Below are 23,245 nucleotides of genomic sequence, written 5' to 3' on the forward strand. Positions count from 1 at the left end.
GAGGAATCTAGAGAGGCAATCTGGCTACAGCGGCTTTGCTGGCTGACTCTTACACTAAAGGTAGGACCTTACTCCACAGGGAGAGGTCAGGTGATTTTAACAGTCCTGCTCTTAAAGTCCAGTTTCCTGTTATCATTATGCTCTCAGCTTTCCCATAACAACTATCAGCATATTTACATTGATCAACATCTTCCAAGCTGAATGTGGGGAAGGCTATTAACTCAAGTCCATGTACTGTTAGGTTAGTTACTTAACTTCTCCAGGCCTCAAATAGTCCTTTTCTTATAGCATTGTCGTGAAGATTCAGTGAGCTAATACATGTTAAGCACCTAGAAGAGTACCTGAAAAGTATTCAAGTAGTGGTAGTTATGCGGAAGATATTAGTAATGATGATTAGCTTCCTGAGAAGCCAAGGATGATGATGATGATGATGATGATGATGATGAAGACTTACTCAGAATTCCAAATGTGCAAAATCAGACAATTCAATAGGTGAGGGGTTGTCCTTGTATAGGGTCTCCCATAAAGGGCAAGCAGACAGCTAGGAGTCATGGTACCTTTCCTGAAGATTGAGAAGACTCTGAGGCTCAGCTGCCACCAGCCATTTAACCTGTTTAATGGTTGTAAAGGACACAGGCCCTTCCTGAAAACTAAGTAAAATTACCCTTTTTTACTACATTCTGTTCTGCTTATGGCTGGGAAGAGAAGTCCATCCTTAAACAAGTACTCCCCATCAGTAGTCTAGGCTCCCTTGCACTTCAGTGATTTCCATATTGCACAGTACAGGGAAATGACACTGATTCAGGAGCCAATTGTTTCTGTGCTCAAATCCCAGATCTTCTATTTAGTAGCAGTGCATTCTTGAGCAAGTTATTAAACTTATCTGATCTCCCGTTTTTCTCATCTGTAAAATTTAGATAATACCTGCTGTGTGGGGTTGCAGTGAAATTTTTAAGAGTGATGGAGAGAATCATCATTCATTGGATACCCACAATGTGATGGATTTTGTCCTAAGTGCTTTCACATACTTAATTACATATGGGATGCAGCATAGTATAATCGCTAAGAGCATGGATACTAAAGCCAGATAGTCTGGATTCAAATCTCAGCAAATTCCATTTGCTAACTATGTGACCTTTGGTGAACTCACTAACTTCCTGAAATCTCAGTACCCCAATTTGTAAAATAGAGATAATAGTAGAATCTACCTTATTGGATTGTTATGGAGAATAAATGAGTTAATATTTATAACGTGAACATAAAAAAAGCACTATTTGAATGTTTGATAAATAACTAAACAAATCAAATATTCCTACCAATACTCAGTGTCATCAACTTAGAGACAAAAATATTGAGGTTAGGAGAGGTCAAGTGTCTTTACATTTGGGTCTGTCTGATCCTACTGTATCCCAAAAATGCCTGGAAGAGTACGTAATACAGTTAGGTCCTTAATAACATTTCATTCTCTTCCTCTAGACTTGGAGTTTGAAGGCTTGAATCTTTTCTTGGCTCAGAGTCAATGAGGAGAGGAGGGAAATTGATAAGACAAAGTCACACACTACAATAAGAAGCCACTGGGGTTAATTCTCCCTACCCAGTGTTCAAGCTAGCCTTTGCCCTCTTGACAGGTACATATATTAGTGATTCCCCTGATTGTCTGCCTTCATTCTCCACTAAACCTGAGCTCCCAGAGAATGGATCCTGTATCCTCAACTGCCTAGACCACTCTCCTCTACCAGTAGGTACTGAGCTGCTGAGACTGAGAAAGACTTTCAGAAGCATATTACAGATGAGTTTCTTTATTCCTATAAAAACAGTTTTTCATCTGTCTCTCAGTTTGGGTCTCTAACTGAAGCTGGAGATAGGAAAGTGAGAACTGGCACAGGTCATCCAACCACTGCTTCCCCTAGGACATTGCCAGGCAGATTTCACCTAAATTAGGCTGCAATTGTGGAGGACAGTAGACAGGGGGCAGTCGGAAGGGGTGCCATTAATTGTCCAATCCCAGACTTATTTCCAGCTGCCTTGGTACTAAGCAATGGCAAGAAAGAGATGCTTTCAGGAGAGCAGGACTAACCCTAATTCAACTTAATTACTGTTTTCCAGGTTGTAGTAAATGGCATTTCAATGCATTGCTAATTCTGATACGTGTGCACACGTGCATACTACACAAAATTCTCTTCACCCTCTGGCTTTTTGTCCCCTCATATCCCTCATTCCTCAGCCCCAATATCAGGCTTTATCATCTGTGCATTGGGAAATTCTTGTGATTAAAAAAATAGTTCCTATTCTGGCAGCTTGTCTCTCCACAACATTCCTTAGTACTCTGTCACTCTGTCATTTCCTAGAGGCCTACTGCATGTCAAGTGCATATCACTCCCTGTCTTGCTAAGTTTTGGAGAGTCAAAGACATATGAGACACATTTTCCTGTATCCATACATACTCTTCTCTCTCATCTCTGGACCAGCCAAAGCCAATCCCTCCATCTTTGTGTGGACCCACCTTTTTCTGCTTACTCAAGCCCTACTAATTCCATCACTTATCCATCCTCTTTCCCCCAGTCCCAACCTTTACCCTGGATTATGAACAAGCTCAATTGGTGCTCATCTTTTAGAAAAAAAGGAAAGAAAGAAAGAAGGAAAGGAAAGAAAAAGAGACACCCCTGTTAAGACTTTATGTTTCTCACATCCCACCCTCTCTCCTTCTGTATTTTATTCAAACTTCTACATGGACTTCTAGATAGTCTGTGCCAACTGTCTCCACTTCTTTATACACATCTCCATCACTATAATTTACTTTTGTTTTCCAATCCGTGAAAAACCTCTGAGAAATCTCAAATTACTTTCACATTGTGGAAGTCAATGGACTTGAGTTGATCCTACTTGATCTTTCTTTGCCTACTGTATGATTAACTCTTCTTGCACTGATGACACTCCCTGGCTTCTTGCAATGTTCTGTATAGGTTCTTTCTCCTACCATGGCCACTCTTTTGTATTCTTCTTTGTAGGTTCTTATACCTCTGACTGCTTTCTGGAAGCTGATCTACCTTGAGGTGTCAACCTCAGCTCTCTTCTTTTTGTATGTTACAACAAATTCTTTGAGAGATATCATCCACCTCCTGATTTCAACAGCCCCCCTACAACAATCACCTGCATTTCTGTATGCAGATTTCCCACCTGAGCTCTAGAAAAATAGGAGAATAATGACAATGGGCATTTATTGAGCACTTGCCATGTGCCAAAAACCGTACCTAATATTTTACATGCATTTTATCATGGAATCTTCACAAAAGCTTTATGGAGGCAGGAGTATTTTTTGTTGTCCTCATCACTGTAATTATTAAGAAAAATGAAGCTCAATTTTTTAATTAATTTGCCTAATGCAACAGTTAATAAGTGGTAGAATTAGGATTTAAATTTGAATCTATTCAACCTCAGAGTTTTTGTTGTTAACCACTTTACTACTAGGTAGAAAATAACCCCATGATTTCCCAAGATAATGATACAGAATTCTTCACATGGAGAGCTTATTTTCAGCTTTTGTAGAAAGACTGGGTAATTAAAGATAAATCCACACAGAAAGCACTGTGAAAGCTGTGGAAAATTTGGACAGGTGGAACCAGAGAAGAAAGGGTTTTCCAGGCTAAGGCAGCAACAAAACCCAAAGGCTGAGGTGCAGAAAAATATACAATTCTCATGCTGGGCAAAACAGCTTGGTCTTTTCTTCAGAATAGTTTTACATAGCAACACGGAAGGTGGATGTGAGGGAGAGACAAAGGCAGAGAGATCATCTAGGAGGCTACTGAAATAATTAAGGCAAAAGTGTCTTAACTAAGAAATGCATTAGGGATTGTGTGAGAGGAACAGATTTAGCCAAAATTCAGAAGGGAGGAAAAGGGCTCCTAGGGAAAGAAGAAAACAGAAAACGATTGCCACAATGAGGGAGAAGGTTTAATTCAGAACCTCAGGCCAGCGTCTTCCTCTTCATGTTTAGCAAGGGATGAAGATAAAATTAATGACTAGAGCATTTCTGGCCTGTAACATTAGGAGGTTTAGTTCAGACTTGTCAATGCTTCAGGAATGTAGACCTGAATCCCAGCCCCTGAGTGGTGTTATTTTTTTCCCCGGGGTCAAATGAGTAGTTATGAAGAGGTACTTTCCTAATTGGGAATTGTGACTTCCACAATATAATCAGTTGCTAGGAGATAGAGTTTTTCTCCCTAGAAATCACCCCCATAGAAATTGGTTATGTTGGCCAGTGTAGTGGGGGGAAATCCAGGCCAGACTGAGGCATGGAGAGAGAGCTATTCTCTACACAACTCTGGTAGCCCCCTGATGCTAGGACAGGGACTTCCCTTTTGAGAAAAGCTTTGAAGAATGAGGACCCAACACTTCCCTGTGGTCCCACATGGGCTGTGAGATAGGGGTTGGTGGTTGGTGATAAAAATTATAGATGAGAAATATTTACTATACTTGATACTTCTGAATTGTTTTATTTTTAATAAGTAGGTTTGACATTTGTAATGAAACCAGGCCATGCATACCACTACACACCCAATAAAATGGCTAATACAATATTAAAGACTGATGACATCAAATGTTGATGAGGAAGTGGAGCAACTAATACTCTCGTACACTGCCTGAGAGAATGTAAAATCTTAAAATCAATCACTTTGGAAAAGGCCTGGAAGTTTCTTTTAAAATGAAATGGTCACCAGCACTATAATGCAACACTATATCCCAGCAGTACATATAACTACTAGACATGTACTTAAGAGAAATTAAAAATGTCCACTAATGTCTTACATATGAATGTTCATTGCAGTTTTATCCATGGCGACTCCAATCTAAATACAGCTCAGGTGTCTATCAATAAAAGAATGGATAAGACACTCAGGAACAAGATGACAGATAGGAGACAGGGCTAATGTGCAGCTCCCCCTTGGAAGGATAGAACGGAATGTGGGGACTCACACCACAATCTTTTGCTGCTATAACCACCACAGCAACATACCAGGAAAACAGAGAATTCAAAGATCCTTTGAAAGAAGCAGCACAGCACTGCAAATTCTGCAAAACTGTGAGTTCCCAAAGTGTGAGGGGGGAAAGCGTGCCTCTGAACACACATTCCCACTAGGGAGTCTGAAAATCCAGATCATAGGAGAAGGACTTAACCTTACCTAGAGTAGAAATGGATTTGGGTAATCATATGAAATATAAAAGTAGAAGTCACAGTGGGAAGTGCCTTGGTGGCACTCCCAGTCTCCAGCTCGAGTTCAGGGAAGCCATCCCTGACTATACCTCACAAGGTCCCTTGAGGTAGGCAGCCAGCAGAATTCAGGGAAGGGTCATGGGATAAAGAAAGCTTCCAATTAAAATTGGTAGTGGTTTTAACTGGGCACAAATTTACTTGAGTGAAGTCTGGGAGATGAGTGGGACCTGAGGCAGATATGAGTGCAGGAGCACAGGAGCCTCTGCCAACAGAGTGGGGAGAGAAGGGCCTAGGTCCAAAAGCCAGGCTTGCTTTCCCAGCAGGGAAGCTTATGGCCTGGGGCAAGATCTGAGCAGGGCACTGAGGGGGTGAGACCAGCCTTGCCAACTGCATGGGAGCTCAGTTAGGCCTCTTGCTACTGTCTATTTCCCACTTCCCTGACAAAGTATATGACACAGCAGAGGCAACCAAGATCTCCTCTGGAACATAACCCCACTGGGCCCAAGAACCACCTCCCATATCCCCCACAGTGGCCATGGCAAGCCCTGCCCAAGGAGAGTCTGAGCCCAAACTCACCTAACCCTGACCCCATTTGATGGTATTTCTCGGCCCACCATGATGGCCAAACACAATGGATAGAAACTCTGGTGGTCTCTTGAAAGTGCCACTGCCTGGCTGGAAGTCGACCAACTCAGATTATTATAGCAACTCATGACAAGATAACCCTGATCCTAGGAAGGATAAGATAATATCTAATTCTACTTCCTGCAACATCCTGGCTAATCAGAGGTCCAGAGGACAACTTCACTGCTGGCATAACCAGCATTGGAGATAGCCAGCACACTAAACATATCTACAACCAAGGACTTTTACAGAGTCTAACTTCACTTCCCTGCCAGCTCTACCAGTGCAGGTGCTGATATCCATGGCTAGAAGACCTGAAGATAGATCACATCACGGGACTCTTTGTAGACATTCCCCAGCACCAGCCTGGATCCTCGCAGCCCCACTGGGTGGGTAGACCCAGAAGAGCAATAATGTTCACTGCAGTCTGGTTCTTAGGAAAGATCATCTCTAGGGGAAGGGGGAGAGCACCACATCAAGGGATCACCCGATAGAACAAAAGAATCTGAGATGACCTTGAGTTTCAGAACTCTCCACTGAAATAGTCTACCCAAATGAGAAAGAACCAGAAAAGTAATTCTGTTAATATGACAAAACAAGGTTCTATAACACTTTCAAATGATCACACAAGCTCCCCAGCAATTGATCCAAAGCAAAAATAAGTCTCTGAATTGCCACATAAAGAACTCAGAAGGTTGATTATTAAACTACTCAAGGAGATACCAGAGAAAGGTGAAAAAAAGGTTTAAGAAATTAAAAAAAACAAACAGGATCTGGATGAAAAATTTTCCAGATAAATATATATCATAAAGAAAAAACAATCAGAGTGTCTGGAAATGAAAGACACACATAGAGAAATACAAAATGCAGTGAAAGTTTCAACAATAGACTAGAACAAGTGGAACAAGTGGAAGAGAGACCCTCAGAGCTCAAAGACAAGGCTTTTGAATTAGCCCAAACAGACAAAGACAAGTAAAAAAAAGAACAAAGTATCCAAGAAATTTGGGATTACTAAAATGACCAAACCTAAGAATAATTGATGTTCCTGAAGAAGAAGAGAAATCTAAAAGTTTTGAAAACTTATTTGAGGGAATAATTGAGGAAACTTATTTGGCCTTGCTAGAGACGTAGACATCAAATACAAGAAGTTGAAAGAACTCCTCAGAAATTCATTGCAAAAAGATCATCACCTAGGTGCATAGTCATCAGATTATCTAAAGTCAAGACAGAGGTAAGAATCTTAAGAACTGTCAGACAAAAGCATCAGATAACCTATAAAGCAAAACCTATCAGTTTAACAGCAGGTTTATTGGCAAAAACCTTACAAGCCAGAAGAGATTGGGGTCCCATTTTTAGCCTCCTGAAACAAAATAATTGCCAGCCAAAAATTTTGTACTCAGCAAAAATAAGCTTCATACATGAAGAAGAGATAAAGTCTTTATCAGACCAAGAAATGCTGAGAGAGTCACCATTACTAAGCCACTACTACAAGAAATGCTAAAAGGAGTCCTAAATTTTGAAACAAAAGCTTGATATACACCAAAATAGAACCTCCTTAAAGGATAAATCTCACAAGGCCTACAAAACAATATCACAATGCAAATAAACCAAAGTATTAAGGCAACAACTAGCATGATTAATAGAACAGACCCTCACATCTCCATACGTATGTAGAATGTAAATCGCCTAAATGCTCCACTGAAAAGATACAGAATGGCAGAATGGATAAAAATCCACCAGCCAAGAATCTGATGTCTTCAAGAGACTCACATAACACATAAGGAAAAGATATTCTACCCAAATGGAAACCAAAATTGAGCAGGAGTCACTATTCTTTTTTTTTATTTTATTTTATTTTTATTTTATTATTATTATTATTATACTTTAAGTTCTAGGGTACATGTGCATAACGTGCAGGTTTATTTCATCTCTATACTTGTGCCATTTGGTGTGCTGCACCCATCAACTCGTCACCACCCATCAATTCATCATTTATATCAGGTATAACTCCCAATGCAATCCCTCCCCCCTCCCACCTCCCCATGATAGGCCCCGGTTTGTGATGTTCCCTTTCCGGAGTCCAAGTGATGTCATTGTTCAGTTCCCACATATAAGTGAGAATATGCGGTGTTTGGTTTTCTGTTCTTGTGATAGTTTGCTAAGAATGATGGTTTCCAGCTGCATCCATGTCCCTACAAAGGACGCAAGCTCATCCTTTTTTATGGCTGCATAATATTCCATGTTGTATATGTGCCACCTTTTCTTTCTTTTTTTATTTTTATTTTTATTTTTTTTTTTTATTATACTTTACGTTCCAGGGTACATGTGCATAACGTGCAGGTTTGTTACATTTTTATACTTGTACCATGTTGCTGTGCTGAACCCATCAACACGTCAGCACCCATCAATTCATCATTTATATCATGTATAACTCCCCTATGCAATCCCTCCCCCCTCCCCCTCCCCATGCTAAGAATTATGGTTTCCAGCTGCATCCATGTCCCTACAAAGGACACAAACTCATCCTTTTTTATGGCTGCATAGTATTCCATGGTGTATATGTGCCACATTTTCTTAATCCAGTCTGTCACAGATGGACATGTGGGTTGATTCCAAGTCTTTGCTATTGTGAATAGTGCCACAATAAACATGCATGTGCATGTGACTTTATAGCAGCATGATTTATAATCCTTTGGGTATATACCCAGTAGTGGGATGGCTGGGTCATATCTAGTTCTAGATGCTTCAGGAATCGCCATACTGTTTTCCATAATGCTTGAAATAGTTTAAAATCCCACCAATAGCGTAAAAGTGTTCCTATTTCTCCACATCCTCTCCAGCACCTGTTGTTTCCTGACTTTTTAATGATTGCCATTCTAACAGGTGAGAGATGGTATCTCATTGTGGTTTTGATTTGCAACTCTCTGATAGCCAGTGATAATGAGCATTTTTTCATGTGTCTGTTGACTGTATGAATGTCTTCTTTTGATAAATATCTGTTCATATCCTTTGCCCACTTTTTGATGGGGTTGTTTTTTTCTTGTAAATTTGTTTGAGTTCTTGTAGATTCTGGATATTAGCCCTTTGTCAGATGAGTAGATTGCAAAAATTTTCTCCCATTCTATAGGTTGCCTGTTCACGCTGTTGGTAGTTTTTTTTTTTGCTGTACAGAAGCTCTTTAGTTTAATTAGATCCCATTTGTCAATTTTGGCTTTTGCTGCCGTTGCTTTTGGTGTTTTAGACATGAAGTCCTTGCCCATGCCTATGTACTGAATGGTACTACCTAGGTTTTCTTCTAGGGTTTTTATGGTATTACGTCTAACATTTAAGTCTCTAATCCACCTTGAATTAATTTTCGTGTAAGGAGTAAGGAAAGGATCCAGTTTCAGCTTTCTACTTATGACTAGCCAATTTTCCCAGCACCATTTATTAAGTAGGGAATCCTTTCCGCATTTCTTGTTTCTCTCAGGTTTGTCAAACATCAGATGGCTGTAGATGTGTGGTATTATTTCTGAGGACTCTGTTCTGTTCCATTGGTCTATATCTCTGTTTTGCTACCAGTATCATGCTCTTTTGTTTACTGTAGCCTTGTAGTATAGTTTGAAGTCAGGTAGCATGATGCCTCCAGCTTTGTCCTTTTGACTTAGGATTGTCTTGGCAATGCGGGCTCTTTTTTGCTTCCATGTGAACTTTAAAGCCGTTTTCTCCAATTCTGTGAAGAAAGTCATTGGTAGCTTGATGGGGATGGCATTGAATCTATAAATTACCTTGGGCAGTACGGCCATTTTCACGATATTGATTCTTCCTATCCATGAGCATGGTATGTTCTTCCATTTGTTAGTGTCCTCTTTTATTTCACTGAGCAGTGGTTTGTAGTTCTCCTTGAAGAGGTCCTTGACATCCCTTGTAAGTTGGATTCCTAGGTATTTTATTCTCTTTGAAGCAATTGTGAATGGAAGTTCATTCCTGATTTGGCTCTCTGTTTGTCTGTTACTGGTGTAAAAGAATGCTTGTGATTTTTGAACATTAATTTTGTATCCTGAGACTTTGCTGAAGTTGCTTATCAGCTTAAGGAGATTTTGGGCTGAGACAATGGGGTTTTCTAAATATACAATCATGTCATCTGCAAACAGGGACAATTTGACTTCTTCTTTTCCTAACTGGATACACTTGATTTCTTTCTCTTGCCTGATTGCCCTAGCCAGAACTTCCAACACTATGTTAAACAGGAGTGGTGAGAGAGGGCATCCCTGTCTTGTGCCACTTTTCAAAGGGAATTTTTCCAGTTTTTGCCCATCCAGTATGATACTGGCTGTGGGTTTGTCATAAATAGCTCTTATTATTTTGAGGTGCGTTCCATCAATACCGAATTTATTGAGCGTTTTTAGCATGAAGGGCTGTTGAATTTTGTCAAAAGCCTTTTCTGCATCTATTGAGATAATCATGTGGTTCTTGTCTTTGGTACTGTTTATATGCTGGATTACGTTTATTGATATGCGAATGTTGAACCAGCGTTGCATCCCAGGGATGAAGCCCACTTGCTCATGGTGGATAAGCTTTTTGATGTGCTGCTGAATCCAGTTTGCCAGTATTTTATTGAGGATTTTTGCATCGATGTTCATCAGGTATATTGGTCTAAAATTCTCTTTTTTTGTTGTGTCTCTGCCAGACTTTGGTATCAGGATGATGCTGGCCTCATAAAAGGAGTTAGGGTGGATTCCCTCTTGTTCTATTGATTGGAATAGTTTCAGAAGGGATGGTACCAGCTCCTCCTTGTACCTCTGGTAGAATTCAGCTGTGAATCCATTTGGTCCTGGACTTTTTTTGGTTAGTAGGCTATTAATAATTGCCTCAATTTCAGAGACTGCTATTGGTCTATTCAGGGATTCAACTTCTTCCTGTTTTAGTCATGGAAGAGTGTAAGTGTCCAGGAAACTATCCATTTCTTCTAGATTTTGTTGTTGATTTGCGTAGAGGTGTTTATAGTACTCTCTGATGGTAGTTTGTATTTCTCTGGGGTCCGTGGTGACATCCCCTTTATCATTTTTTGTTGCATCTATTTGATTCTTCTCTTTTTTCTTCTTTATTAGTCTTGCTAGCAGTCTGTCAATTTTGTTGATATTTTCAAAAAACCAACTCCTGCATTCATTGATTTTTTGGAGGGTTTTTTGTGTCTCTATCTCCTTCAGTTCTGCTCTGATCTTAGTTATGTCTTGCCTTCTGCTAGCTTTTGAATGTGTTTGCTCTTGCTTCTCTAGTTCTTTTAATTGTGATGGTAGGGTGTCAATTTTAGATCTTTCCAGCTTTCTCTTGTGGGCATTTAGTGCTATAAATTTCCCTCTACACACTGCTTTAAATGTGTCCCAGAGATTCTGGTATGTTGTATCTTTGTTCTCATTGGTTTCAAAGAACATCTTTATTTCTGCCTTCATTTCGTTATGTACCCAGTAGTCATTCAGGAGCAGGTTGTCCAGTTTCCATGTAGTTGAGCGGTTTTGATTGTGTTTCTTAGTCCTGAGTTCTAGTTTGATTGCACTGTGGTCGGAAAGACAGTTTGTTATAATTTCTGTTCTTTTACATTTGCTAAGAAGTGCTTTACTTCCAATTATGTGGTCAATTTTGGAATAAGTGCGATGTGGTGCTGAGAAGAATGTATATTCTGTTGATTTGGGGTGGAGAGTTCTATAGATGTCTATTAGGTCCGCTTGGTGCAGAGATGAGTTCAATTCCTGGATATCCTTGTTAACTTTCTGTCTCGTTGAACTGTCTAATTTTGACAGTGGAGTGTTGAAGTCTCCCATTACTATTGTATGGGAGGCTAAGTCTCTTTGTAAGTGTCTAAGGATTTGCTTTATGAATTTAGGTGCTCTTGTATTGGGTGCATATATATTTAGGAGAGTTAGCTCTTCCTGTTGAATTGATGCCTTTACCATTATATAATGGCCTTCCTTGTCTCTTTTGAGCTTTGATGGTTAAAATCTATTTTATCAGAGACTAGGATTGCAACCCCTGCTTTTTTTTGTTCTCCATTTGCTTGGTAGATCTTCCTCCATCCCTTTATTTTGGGCCTATGCATGTGAGATGGGTCTCCTGAATACAGCAGATTGATGGGTCTTGACTCTTTATGAAGTTTGCCAGTCTGTGCCTTTTAATTGGACCATTTAGTCCATTAACATTTAAGGTTAATATGTTTATGTGTGAACTTGATCCTGCCATTATGATATTAACTGGTTATTTTGCTCGTTAGTTGATGCAGTATCTTCCTAGCCTTGATGGTCTTTACATTTTGGCATGTTTTTGCAATGGCTGGTACTGGTTGTTCCTTTCCATGTTTAAGGCTTCCTTCAGGGTCTCTTGTAAGGCAGGCCTGGACGTGACAAAATCTCTAAGCATTTGCCTATCTGTAAAGGATTTTATTTCTCCTTCACTTATGAAACTTAGTTTGGCTGGATATGAAATTCTGGGTTGAAAATTCTTTTCTTTAGGAACGTTGAATATTGGCCCCCACTCTCTCATGGCTTGTAGAGTTTCTGCCGAGAGATCTGCTGTTAGTCTGATGGGCTTCCCTTTGTGGGTAACCCGACCTTTCTCTCTGGCTGCCCTTAAGATTTTTTCCTTCATTTCAACTTTGGTGAATCTGGCAATTATGTGTCTTGGAGTTGCTCTTCTGGAGGAGTATCTTTGTGGCGTTCTCTGTATTTCCTGAATTTGAATGTTGGCCTGCCCTACTAGGTTGGGGAAGTTCTCCTGGATGATATCCTGAAGAGTGTTTTCCAACTTGGTTCCATTTTCTCCCTCACTTTCTGGCACCCCAATCAGACTTAGCTTTGGTCTTTTTACATAATCCCATACTTCTTGCAGGCTTTGTTCATTTCTTTTTCTTCTTTTTTCTTTTGCTTTCTCTTCTCACTTCATTTCATTCATTTGATCCTCAATCGCTGATACTCTTTCTTCCAGTTGATCAAGTCGGTTACTGAAGCTTGTGGATTTGTCACGTATTTCTCGTGTCATGGTTTTCATCTCTGTCATTTTATTTATGACCTTCTCTGCCTTAATTATTCTAGCGATCAATTCTTCCCCTCTTTTATCAGATTTTTAGTTTCTTTGCACTGGGTAAGTAATTCCTCCTTTAGCTCTGAGAAGTTTGAGGGACTGAAGCCTTCTTCTCTCATTTCGTCAAACTCATTCTCTGACCAGCTTTGATCCGTTGCTGGTGATGAGCTGCACTCCTTTGCAGGGGGAGATGCGTTCTTATTTCTTGAATGTCCAGCTTCTCTGCCCTGCTTCTTCCCCATCTTCATGGTTTTATCTGCCTCTGGTCTTTGGTGATGTTGACATACTGATGGGGTTTTGGTATAGGTGTTCTTCCTGTTTGATAGTTTTCCTACTAATAGTCAGGACCCTCAACTGTAGGTCTGCTGGAGATTTCTTGAGGTCCACTCCAGACCTTGTTTGCCTGGGTGTCAGCAGCAGAGGTTGCAGAAGATAGAATATTGCTGAACAGCGAGTGTACCTGTCTGATTCTTCCTTTGGAAGCTTCCTCTCAGGGGTGTACTCCACCCTATGAGGTGTGGGGTGTCAGACTGCCCCTAGTCAGGGATGTCTCCCAGTTAGGCTACTCAGGGGTCAGGGACCCACTTGAGCAGGCAGTCTGTCCCTTCTCAGATCTCAACCTCCGTGTTGGGAGATCCACAGCTCTCTTCAAAGCTGTCAGACAGAGTCGTTTGTGGCTGCACAGGCCTCTGCTGCTTCCCCTTTGTTGTTTAGCTGTGCCCTGTCCCCAGAGGTGGAGTCTACAGAGACAGGCAGGTTTCCTTGAGCTGCTGTGAGCTCCACCCAGTTCGAGCTTCCCAGCGGCTTTGTTTACCTACTTAAGCCTCAGCAATGGCGGGCGCCCCTCCCCGAGCCTCGCTGCTGCCATTTTAGTTAGATCGCAGACTGCTTTGCTAGCAATGATGGAGGCTCCGTGGCCGTGGGACCCTCCCGGCCAGGTATGGGTATAATCTCCTGGTGTGCCCGTTTGCTTAAAGCGCAGTATTGGCGTGCTAATTACCTGATTTTCCAGGTGTTGTGTGTCTCAGTTCCCCTGGCCTGGAAAAGGGATTCCCTTCCCCCTTGTGCTTCCCAGGTGAGGCAATGCCTCGCCCTGCTTTAGCTCTCGCTGGTCGGGCTGCAGCAGCTGACCAGCACCGATTGTCCGGCACTCCCCACTGAGATGACCCCAGTACCTCAGTTGAAAATGCAGAAATCACCGGCCTTCTGTGTCGCTCGCGCTGGGATTTGGAGACTGGACAGGAGTCACTATTCTTGTATCAGACAACTGTTGTTTGATGCAACAACAGTTTTTTTTTTAAAAAAAGACAAAAACAATAAATGCTTAAAAGATTAGTCCAACAAGAAAATATCACAATCCTAAATATATGTGCACCTAACACTGGAGGTACCAAATTTATAAAACAATTACTATTAGACCTAAGAAATGAGATACATGGCAACAAAATATTGGTGGGGACTTCACTCCACTGACAGCACTAGACAGATTATCAATACAGAAAGTCAACAAAGAAATAATGGACTTTAACTATACCCTATAACAAATGGACTTAACAGATATTTACAGAGCATTTTATCCAACAACTGCAGAGTGTATGGTATTTTCTTCAGCACATGGAAGATTCTCCAAAAAAAACCATATGATAGGTCACAAAACAAGTCTCAATAAACTTAAGAAAATTATGTCAGGTATCCTCTTCATTCACAGTGAAATAAAACTGGAAATTAGCTACAAAAGGAACCCAAAAAACTATACAAACACATGGAAATTACATAATCTGCTCTTGAATGAGCTTTGAGTGTACAATGAAATCAAAATAGAAATTAAAAATTTCTACGAGCCCTATAACAGTGGTGCAATATATCAAAACCTCAGGGATTCAGCAAACGTAAATCTTAGAGGAAAGTTCATAGTATTAAACGCCTACATCAAAAAGTTTGGAAGAGTACGAATGCACAACTGAATGTCACACCTCAAGGAACCAGAGAAACAAGAACAAAATAACCCAACCCCAGAAGATGAAAACAAATAACAAAGATCAGAGCATATTCAATGAAATTGAAACAAATAAAAAAAATACCAAAGATAAATAAAACAGAAAGCTGGTTTTTTGAGAAGATAAACAAACGTGATAGACTGTCAGTGAGATTAACCAAGAAAAGAAAATGGAAGATCCAAGTAAGCTCAATTAGAAATGAATTGAAAGACATTACAATCAATACCACAGAAATACAAAATATCATTCCAGGCTATTATGAACACCTTTACACACACAAACTAGAAAATCTAGAAGAGATGGACATATTTTTGGAAACATACAACCCTCCTAGATTAAATCAGGAAGAAATAGAAACTCTGAACAGACCAATAAGAAGTAGCCAGATTAAAACAGTGGTTGTAAAAATTACCAACAATAACAATAACAACAAAAAGCCCAGGACTTTTTTTGGAATACTGTCAGTATTCCAAAAGATAGAGAAGGAAGGAATCCTCTGTAAATCATTACATGAAGCCAGTATCAACCTAATATCAAAACTAGGAAAGAGTTAAACCAAAAAAGAAAACCACACAGCAATATCCCTGATGAACATAGATTTAAAAATCCTCAAGAAAATACTAGCTAACCGAATTCAACAGCATATCAAAAACATAATATATCACGATCAATTGGGTTTTATCCCAGTGATGGTTTAACATATGCAAGTCAATAAATGTGATACATCACATAAACAGAATTATAAACAAAAAATATTGATTATTTCAATAGATGCAGACAAAGCATTTGATGAAGTCCAGCATCCCTTTGTGATGAAAACCCTCAACAATATTTTCTTAGAAAGGACATACCTCAATGTAATAAAAGCCATCAATGACCAACTCACAGCCAACATTATACTCAATGGGGAAAAGTTGAAATTATTTCTTCTGAGAACTGGAACAAGACAAGAATCCCCACTTTCACCATCTCTATTAACATAGTATCGGAGATCCCAGCCAAAGCAATCAAAGAAGAGAAAGAAATAAAGGACATTCAGGCCAGGCATGGTGGCTCACAAATGTAATCCCAGCACCTTGGGAGGCCAAGGCTGATGGATCATTTGAGGTCAGGAGCTCAAGACCAGCCTGGCCAACATGGAGAAACTCCATCTTTACTAAGAATACAAAAATAATTAGCTGGGTGTGGTGGCACATGCCTGTAATCCCAACTCATTGGGAGGCTGAGGTAGGAGAATCACTTGAACCTGGGAGATGGAGGCTGCAGTGAGCCAACATCACACCACTGCATTCAAGCCTGTGTGATAGAGTTAGACTCTGTCTCAAAAAAAAAAAAAAAAAAAAAAAAAAAAAAAAAAGGAAAAGAACATAAAAAAAAAGAAAGGGCATCCAAATCAGTAAAGAGAAAGTCAAATTGTCACTGTTCACTGATAATATGATCATATACCTAAAAAACCCTAAAGACTTATCGAAAAGACTCCTAGACCTGATAAATAAATTCAGTACAGTTTCAGGATACAAAATCAATGTACACAAATCAGTAGCATTACTATATAGCCCCAACAACAAAGCTGATAAACAAATCAAGAAGTCAATACCTTTTACAACAGTTGCAAAAAATAAAATACTTAGAAATATACCTGACCAAGGAGGTAAAAGATCTCTATGAGAAAAACTACAAAACTGCTAAAAGAAAACATAGATGACACAAACAAATGGAAACACATCCCATGCTCATGGATGAGTAGAATCAATATTGTGAAAATGACCATATGGCCAAAAGCAATCTACAGAGTCAATGGAATTTCCACCAAAATAGCATCATGATTTGATATGGTTTGGCTGTGTCTCCACCCAAATCTCATCTTGAACTGTAGCTGCCATGATTCCCACATGTCATGATAGGGACTTTGTGGGAGGTAATTGAATCATGGCAGTGGGTCTTTCCTGTGCTGTTCTCATGATAGTGAATAAGTCTCTTGAGATCTGATGGTTTTATAAAGGGGAGTTCCTCTGCACACCCTCTCTTGTGCCTACCATGATGTAAGACATATCTTTGTTCCTCATTCACCTTCTGCCATGATTTTGAGGCCTCTCCAGCCATTTGGAACTGTGAATCAATTAAACCTCTTTCCTTTATAAATTAATCAGTCTCAGGTACATCTTTATTAGCAGCATGAGAACAGACAAATACAGTTAAATGGCACTGGGTAGTGGGATGCTACTGTAAAGATACCAGAAAATGTGGAAGCAACTTTGGAACTAGGTAACAGGCAGAGGTTGAAACAGTTTCGAGGGCTCGGAAGAAGATAGGAAGATGTGGGAAAGTTTGTAACTTCCTAGAGACGTGCCGAATGACTTTGACCAAAATGCTGATAGTGATATGTACATCAAGTACAGGCTGATGTGGTTTCAGATGGAGATGAGGAACTTGTTGGGAACATTAGTAAAGGTCACTCTTCTATGCAAGGAGGCTGGCAGCATTTTGCCCCAGCCCTAGAGATCTGTGGAACTTTGAAATAGAGGGATGATTTAGGATATCTGGCAGAACAAATTTCTAAGTGGCAGAGCATTCAAGAGGAAGCACAGCATAAAAGTTTGGAAAATGTGCAGTCTGACAATGCAATATAAAAGGAAACTTCATTTTTCTGGGGAGAAATGCAAGCCAGCTACAGAAATTTGCATAAGAAGGAGCCAAATGTTAATCACCAGGACAATGGGAAAAACGTCTCCAGGGCATGTCAGAGACCTTCAAAGCAACCCCTCCCATCAAAGGCCTGGAGGTCTAGGAGGAAAAAATGGTTTACTGAGCCAGGACCAGGGCCTTGCTGCTTTGTGTAGTCTCAGGATGTGATGCTCTGTGTCCTAGCTGTGGCTAATAGGGACAAATGTAGAGCTCAGGCTGTTGCTCAGAGGGTGCATGCCTTAAGCTTTGGCAGCTTACATGTGGTGTTGGACCTGTAGGTGCACAGAAGTCAAAAATTGAGGTTTGGGAACCTCTGCCAAGATGTCAGAGGATGTGTGGAAATTCCTGGATGTCTAGGCAGAGGTATGCTGCAGTGGCATAGCCCTCATGGAGAACCTCTGCTAGGGCAGTGCAGGAAGGAAATGTGAGGTGGGAGCTCCCACACAGGGTGCCCCCTAGGGCACTATCAAGTGGAACTGTGAGAAGAGGTCCACTGTCCTTCAGACCCCAGAGTTGTAGATTCACTGAAAACATGCATTGTGTGCTCAGAAAAGTCACAGACACACGATGCCAGCTTGTGAAAGCAGCCAGGGTGAGGGGTTGTACTCTGCAAAGCCACAGGGGTGCAGTTGCCCAAGACCATGCGAGCCCATCTCTTGCATCAGCATGCCCTGGATGCCCTGGATTCAAACGTCATTTTGGAGCTTTCAGATTTGACTACCCCACTGAATTTCAGAGTTGCATGAGACCTGTAGCCCCTTCATTTTGGCCAAATTCTCCCATTTGAAATGGTTGTATTTACCCAATGCCTCCATTGTATTTTGGAAGTAACTGACTTGCTTCTGATTTTACAGACTCATAGGCAGAAGGGACTTACCTTGTCTCAGATAAGACTTTAGACTGTGGATGTTTGAGTTAATGCTGAAATAAGTTAAGACTTTCGGGGACTGTTGGGAAGGCATGAATTGTTTTGAAATGTGAGAACAGGAGATTTGAGGTCAAGGACAGAATGATATAGTTTGGCGGTGTCACCACCAAAATCTCATTTTGAATTGTAGCTCCCATAATTCCCAAATGTTGTGGGGAGACCCAGTGGTAGGTAATTGAATCATGGGGATAGGTCTTTTCCATGCTGTTCTTTTTTTTTTTATTTCTTTTATTTTTTTTATTATATTTTAAGTTGTAGGGTACATGTGCATAATGAGCAGGTTTGTTACATATGTATACTTATGCCATGTTGGTGTGCTGCGCCCATCAACTCATCAGCACCCATCAATTCATCATTTATATCATGTATAACTCTCCAAGGCAATCCCTCCCACCTCCCCCCTCCCCATGATAGGCCCTAGTGTGTGATGTTCCCCTTCCCGAGTCCAAGTGATCTCATTGTTCAGTTCCCACCTATGAGTGAGAACATGCGGTGTTTGGTTTTCTGTTCTTGTGATAGTTTGCTAAGAATGATGGTTTCCAGCTGCATCCATGTCCCTACAAAGGACGCAAACTCATACTTTTTTTTTTGGCTGCATAGTATTCCATGGTGTATATGTGCCACATTTTCTTAATCCAGTCTGTCACAGATGGACATTTGGGTTGATTCCAAGTCTTTGCTATTGTGAATAGTGCCGCAATAAACATACGTGTGCATGTGTCTTTGTAGTAGAATAATTTATAATCCTTTGGGTATATACCCAGTAGTGGGATGGCTGGGTCATATGGTACATCTAGTTCTAGATCCTTGAGGAATTGCCATACTGTTTTCCATAATGGTTGAACTAGTTTACAATCCCACCAACAGTGGAAAAGTGTTCCTATTTCTCCACATCCTCTCCAACAACTGTTGTTTCCTGACTTCTTAATGATTGCCATTCTAACTGGTGTGAGATGGTATCTCATTGTGGTTTTGATTTGCATTTCTCTGATGGCGAGTGATGATGAGCATTTTTTCATGTGTCTGTTGGCTGTATGAATGTCTTCTTTTGAGAAATGTCTGTTCATATACTTTCCCCACTTTTTGATGGGGTTGTTTGTTTTTTTCTTGTATATTTGTTTGAGTTCTTTGTAGATTCTGGATATTAGCCCTTTGTCAGATGAGTAGGTTGCAAAAATTTTCTCCCATTCTGTAGGTTGCCTGTTCACTCTGATGGTAGTTTCTTTTGCTGTGCAAAAGCTCTTTAGTTTAATTAGATCCCATTTGTCAATTTTGGCTTTTGCTGCCGTTGCTTTTGGTGTTTTAGACATGAAGTCCTTGCCCATGCCTATGTCCTGAATGGTACTACCTAGATTTTCTTCTAGGGTTTTTATGGTATTAGGTCTAACATTTAAGTCTCTAATCCATCTTGAATTAATCTTCGTATAAGGGGTAAGGAAAGGATCCAGTTTCAGCTTTCTACTTATGGCTAGCCAATTTTCCCAGCACCATTTATTGAATAGGGAATCCTTTCCCCATTTCTTATTTCTCTCAGGTTTGTCAAAGATCAGATGGCTGTAAATGTGTGGTATTATTTCTGAGGACTCTGTTCTGTTCCATTGGTCTATATCTCTGTTTTGGTACCAGTACCATGCTCTTTTGGTTACTGTAGCCTTGTAGTATAGTTTGAAGTCAGGTAGTGTGACGCCTCCAGCTTTGTCCTTTTGACTTAGGATTGTCTTGGCAATGTGGGCTCTTTTTTGTTCCATATGAACTTTACAGCATTTTTTTCCAATTCTGTGAAGAAACTCATTGGTAGCTTGATGGGGATGGCATTGAATCTATAAATTACCTTGGGCAGTACGGCCATTTTCACGATATTGATTCTTCCTATCCATGAGCATGGTATGTTCTTCCATTTGTTTGTGTCCTCTTTGATTTCACTGAGCAGTGGTTTGTAGTTCTCCTTGAAGAGGTCCTTTACATCCCTTGGAAGTTGGATTCCTAGGTATTTTATTCTCTTTGAAGCTATTGTGAATGGAAGTTCATTCCTGATTTGGTTCTCTGCTTGTCTGTTACTGGTGTATAAGAATGCTTGTGATTTTTGCACATTAATTTTGTATGCTGAGACTTTGCTGAAGTTTATTATCAGCTTAAGGAGATTTTGGGCTGAGACGATGGGGTTCTCTAAATATACAATCATGTCATCTGCAAACAGGGACAATTTGACTTCTTCTTTTCCTAACTGGATACCCTTGATTTCTTTCTCTTGCCTGATTGCCCTAGCCAGAACTTCCAACACTATGTTGAAATGGAGTGGTGAGAGAGGGCATCTCTGTCTTGTGCCAGTTTTCAAAGGGAATTTTTCCAGTTTTTGCCAATTCAGTATGATATTAGCTGTGGGTTTGTCATAAATAGCCCTTATTATTTTGAGGTACGTTCCATCAATACCGAATTTATTGAGCGTTTTTAGCATGAAGGTCTGTTGGATTTTGTCAAAAGCCTTTTCTGCATCTATTGAGATAATCATGTGGTTCTTGTCTTTGGTTCTGTTTATATGCTGGATTACGTTTATTGATTTGCGAATGTTGAACCAGCCTTGGATCCCAAGGATGAAGCCCACTTGCTCATGGTGGATAAGCTTTTTGATGTGCTGCTGAATCCGGTTTGCCAGTATTTTATTGAGAATTTTTGCATCGATGTTCATCAGGGATATTGGTCTAAAATTATCTTTTTTTGTTGTGTCTCTGCCAGGCTTTGGTATCAGGATTATGTCGGCCTCATAAAATGAGTTAGGGAGATTCCCTCTTTTTCTATTCATTGGAATAGTTTCAGAAGGAATGGTACCAGCTCCTCCTTGTACCTCTGATAGAATTCAGCTGTGAATCCATCTGGTCCTGGACTTTTTTTGGTGGGTAGGCTATTAATTGTTGCCTCAATTTCAGAGCCTGCTATTGGTCTATTCAGGGATTCAACTTCTTCCTGGTTTAGTCTTGGGAGAGTGTAAGTGTCCAGGAAATTATCCATTTCTTCTAGATTTTCTAGTTGATTTGCGTAGAGGCATTTATAGTATTCTCTGATGTTTGTTTGTATTTCTGTGGGGTCAGTGGTGATATCCCCTTTATCATTTTTTATTGCGTCTATTTGGTTCCTCTCTCTTTTCTTCTTTATTAGCCTTGCTAGCGGTATGTCAATTTTGCTGATCTTTTCAAAAAACCAACTCCTGGATTCAATGATTTTTTGGAGGGTTTTTTGTATCTCTATCTCCTTCAGGTCTGCTCTGATCTTAGTTATTTCTTGCCTTTTGCTAGCTTTTGAATGTGATTGCTCTTGCCTCTCTACTTCTTTTAATTGTGATGTTAGAGTGTCAATTTTAGATCTTTCCTGCTTTCTCTTGTGGGCATTTAGTGCTATAAATTTCCCTCTACACACTGCTTTAAATGTGTCCCAGAGATTCTGGTATGTTGTATCTTTGTTCTCATTGGCTTCAAAGAACATCTTTATTTCCGCTTTCATTTCGTTATGTACCCAGGAGTCATTCAGGAGCAGATTGTTCAGTTTCCATGTAGTTGAGCGGTTTTGATTGAGTTTCTTAGTCCTGAGTCCTAGTTTGATTGCACTGTGGTCAGAGAGACAGTTTGTTATAATTTGTGTTCTTTTACATTTGCTGAGGATTGCTTTACTTCCAATTATGTGGTCAATTTTGGAATAAGTGCGATGTGGTGCTGAGAAGAATGTATATTCTGTTGACTTGGGGTGGAGAGTTCTATAGATGTCTATTAGGTCAGCTTGGTGCAGAGATGAGTTCAATTCCTGGATATCCTTGTTAACTTTCTGTCTCGTTTATCTGTCTAATGTTGACAGTGGAGTGTTGAAATCTCCCATTATTATTGTGTGGGAGTCTAAGTCTCTTTGTAAGTCTCTAAGGACTTGCTTTATGAATCTGGGTGCTCCTGTATTGGGTGCGTATATATTTAGGATAGTTAGCTCTTCTTGTTGAATTGATCCCTTTACCATTATGTAATGGCCTTCTTTGTCTCTTTTGATCTTTGATGGTTTAAAGTCTGTTTTATCAGAGACTAGGATTGCAACCCCTGCTTTTTTTTTGTTCTCCATTTGCTTGGTAGATCTTCCTCCATCCCTTTATTTTGAGCCTATGTATGTCTCTGCATGTGAGATGGGTCTCCTGAATACAGCAGACTGATGGGTCTTGACTCTTTATCCAGTTTGCCAGTCTGTGTCTTTTAATTGAACCATTTAGTCCATTAACATTTAAGGTTAATATTGTTATGTGTGAACTTGATCCTGACATTATGATATTAACTGGTTATTTTGCTCGTTAGTTGATGCAGTTTCTTCCTAGCCTCGATGGTCTTTACATTTTGGCATGTTTTTGCAATGGCTGGTACCGGTCGTTCCTTTCCACGTTTAGGGCTTCCTTCAGGGTCTCTTGTAAGGCAGGCCTGGTGGTGACAAAATCTCTAAGCATTTGCTTATCTGTAAAGGATTTTATTTCTCCTTCACTTTTGAAACTTAGTTTGGCTGGATATGAAATTCTGGGTTTAAAATTCTTTTCTTTAAGAACGTTGAATATTGGCCCCCACTCTCTTCTGGCTTGTAGAGTTTCTGCCGACAGGTCTTCTGTTAGTCTGATGGGCTTCCCTTTGTGGGTAACCCAACCTTTCCCTCTGGCTGCCCTTCAGATTTTTTCCTTCATTTCAACTTTGGTGAATCTGGCAATTATGTGTCTTGGAGTTGCTCTTCTCG

General features: G+C 40.2%; 1 pseudogene; it reads left to right on the plus strand.

Moving 5' to 3' along the window:
* Positions 1-415: 415 nt before the first annotated feature.
* Positions 416-23,245, plus strand: part of LOC104658444 — a 107,043-nt pseudogene continuing 84,213 nt past the window's right edge.

The sequence above is a fragment of the Rhinopithecus roxellana genome, chromosome 7 (assembly GCF_007565055.1).
Source record: "Rhinopithecus roxellana isolate Shanxi Qingling chromosome 7, ASM756505v1, whole genome shotgun sequence".
NCBI classification, from domain to species: Eukaryota; Metazoa; Chordata; class Mammalia; order Primates; family Cercopithecidae; genus Rhinopithecus; species Rhinopithecus roxellana.